This window comes from Capsicum annuum, chromosome 9, assembly GCF_002878395.1.
Source record: "Capsicum annuum cultivar UCD-10X-F1 chromosome 9, UCD10Xv1.1, whole genome shotgun sequence".
NCBI classification, from domain to species: domain Eukaryota; kingdom Viridiplantae; phylum Streptophyta; class Magnoliopsida; order Solanales; family Solanaceae; genus Capsicum; species Capsicum annuum.
In genome coordinates, this window is record NC_061119.1 from 8437349 (window position 1) to 8445654 (window position 8306).

Genomic DNA, 8306 nt, shown 5'->3' on the forward strand with positions numbered 1-8306 from the left:
TATCTGTTGCAATAGATGACACATCTATTAGAAAATTCAAACAGATTTAGACATATGTTGCAATAGGTAGGTGATATGTTGGAATTTATCAAACAGGTCTTTCCACTATTCCAACAGGTGGACTTTAGATAAAAACATCAAGATAATGCAACAGATGACACAGCTATTGGAAAAAAAGAATAGATTTAGACATATGTTGCAATAGATGGACTTTATCTGTTGCAACAGACGACACATCTATTGGAATAATCAAACAGATTTATACATATGTTGCAACAGGTAGGTTATATATTGAAATTTATCAAACAGGTCTTTCCACTATTGTAACAAATGGACTTTAGATAAAAACATCGAGATAATGCAACAGATAAACTATATGTCAGAACAGGTTGGATAACTGTTACAATGGATGGAGAATCTGTTGCATTATAAAAATTCAACTTTCGTTGGACATAAAAAATTTCCACTACGTGTAAAAAGGTTAAAGTGAATTGAAATAAAAAAGGCACAACCCATCGACAGTGTTCAGTTCAAACACCTAAAATAAAATAGGCATCAAGTAAACATGTTCATTTTAAACACATAAAATAAAATAGGCATCAAATGTGTTAGTGTCAGTCCTAGCACATTTCGCTGACTTGCCGTCACTTGGCCCCCAACGGTCATTTTTTCCCCCCCATTATCTTATATATTCATTTTCCTCCTAAATTTAACCCTAAATTCTCAAATTTTCTTCTTCGTCATCGTCTTCTTTTATCTATCCAAATTCTTCAAATTATTACTTTCATTTTTTTCAACTGACCTTGACAATGTCGAGCGCATCTTCCACAGTTTTTTGTGATAAAGATTTTTGATATTGTAAGTGTAGTCATGAAGCTCTGTTAAAGACTTCTTGGACTCAACAAAATCCGAATCGTAGGTTTTTTACTTATAAGATTTCAAAGGTAAATATTTTTTTTATTTAATTAATTGATTAATTATTGACTTGTAATTATTTTGTAATTGTGTTCTCTTTTTTATAAAAATTGGGTAGATGCGATTACTTTGATTGGTATGAAGAACAACACCCTTCACAAGCAAATCGTGTAATCTGGGGTTTGTTGAACAAAGTCAAGGCTTATGAAGAGAAACAAAATCGAGCAAGAAGATACTACATTGTTGTCGTTATTGCTACTGGTTTGGTGTTGTTGGGCACATGGATATTGAAGCCTAATTACTGAAATTTTCATGGTGGTGTGTGTATTTGATACTGGTTTGTTATCGACGAGCACATGGATATTCAAGCGTAACTGTTGGAAAATATCGAAAAGATTTAGGCATATGTTGTAAAATTTAGGTCATTTGTGGAAATTACCAAACAGTTCTTCCCACTGTTGCAACAGATTAGACTTAGATTATTAGATTATTCATAGAAATAACATCGGCGTAATGCAACAGATGACCAACCTATTACAACAGATAAACAATCTGCCAGAACGGATTAAAGATATTTTACAACAGATTAATAATCTAATCTATTGCATTATAAAAAACTCAACTGTCATCAGAAAAAAATTATTTACACTACATCTACATGTAATAAAGTGAAGGGTGACTTGAAATTAAAAACTTCTATTTCACAGGCTCTTCTATATACACAGGCTTCAAGCGTCTAGTTAGTACCCCATAAGCCCAGACCTCTTGCAGGTTTACCACAGCGTTTTCGCACATAAAAGTCATTGGCTCGACCATTTTTGTGCCGTTCAGCAAACATTCGATGTGTGCAAGAGCGTGCGAGCCGCTCGCTTTAGCGGCATCATCTTTTGGAAAGATCATTCCCCTGTTTCAACCTTTAAAATCCCATGATTTCTTCATCAATACTTCCTTTGGCAAATGATTCATCAGTTTACTCTCTCTCAACAAGATGGGCAACAGTACCATCAGTGGCTCCACGAGAAGAAAAAGATCAAAATTGTCGACAAGAGGTACGTTGAAATCATAAATATTGATTTTTCCCTCCTCGAGTAGTATCTCAACAGCCCGATAATGCATGTCATTCACGCTAATGACTGCAAGAATCCTTTTTGCCTCGATCCAGCTCTTGCTGTGTGGATTTGGCCTATCTCCTCTAACATATCTTAATGTTTCTTCTTCATCCAAGACCAACGTAGGAACTAGGAAATCAAGTCCCACGCCAAGGGCCGATACCTCTCCATTGAGTTGATCGTACCTATCCTTGAGCTTCTTGCAGAAGTCGAGGTCCATTATCCTATCGACAGTGTCATAAGCTTTCCGATACGTTAATTGTCTTTTCCTCATGAGGAAGAGAATTATGTCAACATGCTGTGAGATAAGAAGTCAATTTTTAAATAGGTTAGTAATTGTAAAGATGCAACGGATGGTTCATATGTTGCATAGAGTTCTCTAAATCAATAATCCAACGCAACTTATGCAACAGATGGATAATAAGTTGCAACAGAACCACAACCAGTTGCACCAGTATACCCAGCTGTTGCAACAGATGTGAAATTTATTGTGTAGATTCTTCTTCATGGGGTAGATTAGAAGGGCTAGGTTAGGAAAAGTAAACTTTCCTTATCCTCGTACGGCATACGCATATCAGTCATAGTCTAGAAGTCTTGGGGGGAAAAGAGAGGCCTGGGGTAATCTGGTGAGCCTGGCTTGGAATTCTTGGCCTGTCGCAGACCCTCTTCTCTTCGGTGCCTAGTTCCGCATATATGTCCACCTTCTTGATTGGCCCCAAAAATTTAACAGCTTTTGGAGAGGGAGGAATTGCAAATTTTTTTTATTTTTGAGCGAAGAGTACGTCTCTAATTGCTCTTTTCTTTCTCCTAAACAACGTTGTAGGAGTGTGTGGCTCCCTCACATTCTTAGATGGTATGACACACTTCTTGGATTTAAATTCCTCGATAGTTTTAGAGATAGCCTCTACTTTTTCAAAGAGTTTATCCTGTCTGTCCTTGCACTCATCCCATTCGCAATAAGAACACGAGGGTGAAGAGGGGTGAGAGGGACATGTGTGAGGGCGAAAAAGGGTGTTTTTAAACATATTTATTCTTTCTTGAGCATCAACATACTCATCATCATGAGTGGTAGCAGCATCAGCATACCTGTCACCAACACCAACAACTCCATCAGAAGAAGCACCCGGATCTACCTTAGTAAAAGGTTGGTCATGAAAAACCTCAACATTAGGCTGGCCTTTCCTAACTGCCCTTCTTATGGCTGTTGCTCCAGCCAATTCCTTTTTTATTAGCTCCACCGTTGGGTCTGCAATAGTATCAACATAACCTAGAGTAATATTAGAAGTTATCACTGACTCTTCCTCAGTAGGCACGATCCATGGATGCACAACCTATAAAAAAGAAAAAAATAGATTCATTTAAATCATATAATATAATAATTTTCACAGTTGGGATATATTTAAAAAAAAAGACCCATCTATTGCATAGTTTGCAGTATATGGTTAAAATCTATTTGAGTCTGGTTCAGAGAAACAGAGCAACACATGGATAATCTGATGCAAAATATCAATCATTTATTGCAACAGCTGCATAAGACGGGTAATCTGTTATGCAACAGATGATCTGTACGTCGCAACAGATGAATGATATGTTATCAGATTAAATATCTGTTGCATAATTCGCAGTAGATAGTTAATCTTTTATGAGTCAAGTTCAGAGAACCAAAGCCACAAATAAGTAATCTGATGCAAGATATACCCCGTCGTAACAGATGTCCTATCTGGTGAATCGGATATAACATCTCATGAACCAGATATAACATCTGTTCAATATCTTTGAGTAGAATTATTTTACTTGAAGAAGACGTACTGCATCATCCGGAGGGTTAAAGAGATCAGCCTCCTTAATATTGGTGTTGCTCTTTGCAGCCAACCACCTAAACATTCTTGGATGAGAAACCTCATCCGGGTAATCCATTAACTGCTTTCGGAGGGGAGGAATGGCTTCAAATGCCCAAGCCTAAAAAGTGTAAACAGGAAGCAAGCAAAAAAAATCATAATAACTATATTCAATATAAATTAATGGATGAGTAAAATTAGTGATTAATTTTACCATGAAAGCCCAAGGAAAGCCTTATAATATGGTCGTCCCTGAGGATAGCTTTGTGAGTAAAATATTGGATAGTCAAGTAGAAGTTGTCATATACCCAGGGATAATTGTTGAATTTATCAAAATCCTCAGCACGCGCCAATAAATCATCTTCTATGACCTTTTTGACGTCTCTTGTCAATATAACCGAATGGGCAAACCAAAGTAAGCACAATTGTTCCCTATACTGCTCTGGTATGGTTTTATCCTCGAGATCTGTCAACAAATCCGATGCTTTGTAGCCACGTCGAGCAATGTCAAACAACCCATCTATTTTTCCTTTGCATTTTCTTGCCTTAGATCTTTTGTGGGGTGGTGGTCCTTCTGGACGATGGCATCTCAGGATCGTCACTATGGCAAACTCTTGCAAGCCAAAACAAACAGTCATGCCACAGTAGTTGATCCAGATTTCATCCATTTTTTTTTCCCCCTCCTTTGGATCTTTATTATCCCCGTGTACTTAATCCTGCGCTTGAGAAGACCATATACCATCGTCATAGGGAAACAGATATGGGCAGAGGGACCCTCAAGCAGCTCAAGAAAGTGTCCAAAGCAGCTCTTCTTAAAAAGTCCGCCTTTGTTTTCGTTCTTCATAATTTTCATAAAATGTTCAAAACAATTCCCCATCTGACATTTAAGTACAATTTGACCAGTTAGTTGTTTTCCTTCTGGGTCATTTATCGACATTGCAACTTCAAACCTGTCAATACTAAAAGTTTGATAGGATCATGCTGGGATGTCGATATTAACTCACGCCCCATCGGTGATCCATTATCATTATGTTGATGATCATCTTCTTTCTCTTTCTGACTCTCTAATTTCTCCTGTTTCTCACTTTTATTTTCTTCATCACCATCTACGAACCCTTATCCACCTCTCTCAACGTTGTTTTCACATCTCTCCTCAGCTTCACTTTTCCCTGACTGAGATTGTTCAGGAAGCTCCTCCGAATCTCTCTATACTGTAGCCTTTATTTTTGAGTGGTCAGACGTTGATCCACTTTTACTTTTTTTTCTTTTGGGAGACATATTTTACCTACAGACAAAGAAAAACAAAAATTACATTACAATTTATGTAGGCATCGATTTTAAAAAATACATTACAAACACCACGAATACCGACACACCAACAGTCACCACCACAAACACCACCAACCAATGACAACAATCAAACAAACAAACACCTCGAATACCGACACCACCACCAACATCACCAACCCATGCCACCACCGGTGCCACCACGACAACCACAAACACTACCACCACCACCAACACCAACACCATCCAACTATACCACGATAGTCAAAGGAACACTGCGACGTAAACTAGGGATTTCTCGAGTTCTTCCTATGATTTTCCATCAAAACTCAAAATTGTAAACTCATTCTCTAAGATAATACAACTAAAAGTTTTTATTTTTCATCATTAACTTAAAATCCCTTATTTTAAAAAAAAAAAAAAAACAAATATAGAGCTCTTCTTGAACTCTGTTGCCTACGAAGACAATGAAAACGACTGATACAAGCAAGAATAATGTCAAAAATAACACCTATATGGTCGGAAATGAGAAGAAAAGCGATCTGTTATGGAGGGTTGAGCAAATTTGTTGAGTAGTTATTGTCTGTACTGTATTGTTGAGTGAAAATGAGAGAGAAAGAGCCAGACCAATAGATTTGAAATGGTGAAATATTTTGTATAGGTTGATTTGTATTTTGGAAAAGAATGACAAGTAGTTTTGAAAATGTTAATTTGGTTCAAAATGATTTTAATTATTTTTAAAATCATAAAATATATGCGTAAGTTTTAAAATCATATAAAAACAATTGAAGTTGTAGTTGACCGAGTACTCTAGGAGGTGACCCTGTGAAAACTCACCCCTGGTCCTAGATTAATCAATTTAGGAGTCTAACATATGAACTCAATTGAAATTGTAAAAAATAAATGTTCAACATGTTGCGTCAGATTTCTCATCTGTTGTAAATTATCAATCAGATTAGGTAACAACAGATTACGAATCTGATGTAAATTATCAAACATATTAAGTCATCTGTTGCGACAGATTACCTATCTGTTGTAAATTATCAAATGGATTATCATATGTCACAACAGATTACCCATATGTTGTAAATTATCAAATAGGCACTGCCATCTGTTGTGGCTGACCCTATGAGAACTCACCCCTAGTCCTAGATTAATTGATAGTTTACCCTATGAGAACTCACCCCTAGTCCTAGATTATTCAATCAAGGTATTAGTACCCTAGTCCTAGATTAATCAATTAAGGTATTAGTCTAACATATGAGATACTAAGAATTGGTTCGTATCAGAGTGATCGATCGCCGACTCTGGTCAGGAGGAACGCAGTATCATTTTATCACGCAATTGACAAAAAACTCAATTGAAATTGTAGTTGACACTATTAGAACTCACATTCAATTAAGGTATTAGGCTAACATATGAACTCAATTGAATTATATATAAAAAAATGTTCAACCTGTTGCAACAGATGTCTTTTCTATTAGATCAAACAGATTATGTAATCTGTTGCAATATATTACATATCTATTGTAAACTATCATACAGATTAAGCCATTTATTGCGACAGATCACGAATCTGCTGTAAACTATCAAACAAATTAAGTCATCTGTTGCACCAGATTACCCATCTGTTGTAAATTATCAAATAAATTGAGTCATATGTTACAATAGATTACCCATCTGTTGTAAATTATCAAATAGGCATTGTCATCTATTGTAGTTGATATTATGAGAACTCACCCCTAGTACTAGATCAATCAATTAAGGTATTAGTCTAACATATGAGGTAGTAAGAATCGATTAGGCTCAGAGTGATCGATCGCCGACTCTGGTCGGGAGGAACGCAATACCATCTCATCATGCAATTGACAAATGACTCAATTGAAGTTGTAGTTGACCCTATAGTCAATTAGGGTATTAGTACCCTAGTCCTAAATTAATCAATTAAGGTATTAGTCTAACATATGAGGTAGTAAGAATTGGTTCAACTCAGAGTTATCGATCGACGACTCTAGTCGGGAGGAACGCAGTACCGTCTCATCATGCAATTGCCAAAAGACTCAATTGAAGTTGTAGTTGACCTTATGAGAACTCACCCCTAGTCTCAGATTATTCAATCAAGGTATTAGTACCCTAGTCCTAGATTAATCAATTAAGGTATTAGTCTAACATATGTGGTAGTAATAATCGACTCGGTTCAGAGTGATCGATCGACGACTCTGGTCGGACGAACACAATACCGTCTCATCATGAAATTGCCAAAAGACTCAATTAAAGTTGTATTTGACCCTACGAGAACTCACATTCAATTAAGGTTTTAGTCTAACATATGAACTCAATTGAAATTATATATAAACAAATGTTTAACATGTTGCATATGTCTTTTCTGTTGGATCAAATCAAACAGATTAGGTAATATGTTGCAACATATTATGCATCTGTTGTAAACTATCAAACAGATTACGTCATTTGTTGTGACAGATCACGAATCTGTTGTAAACTGTCAAACAGATTCTGTTGTACTTAAATATTTTTTTATCCTTTTTTTTATAAATCAATTTAGGTATTTCCTGTCCGAGATAAAATAGTTAAAATACTAAGGCGGTAAAAAATATTACTCGGTACAACTTTGATAACTCAAAAATCTCCTGAGTGAGTAGTCTTGTTGGGTCTTTTCAATGTCACCGTCTCCTCGTGCCCCTCAAAAGTTATTAATGAATATTTAAAAATCCCCATATCTAAAACTCTCTCTCCTTCAGCCATAAAGTAGTCTAGACTAGACTCAACTCATAACTCTTCTTTATTCTTTATTCTCAATTATCTTTGTTGTTTTCTTTTTTCCTCTCTTTTCTCTCTTCTTTCGGATGAGGATCCTTTGGAATCTCAACCAATCAATATCTTTTCTCGATTGAACTGGATGTTCTGATCCGTTTTCTTTTTTGACATTGCAAGTATGGTTCAAAGTTGCTCTTTTCATCTCGTCTTCTTCTTTGTATGTCATTTAAATTAGTTATTTACATCTGTTGCTATCAATGATTTATCCATTACCAGTTTGCTATTTATTGAGAAAATTGAAGGAAAGGTGACTTTTAAGTCTTGAATGAATGAACCGTTGTTTTTATTAATTAGTGAATATTTAGTAAAATTATGATTAAAC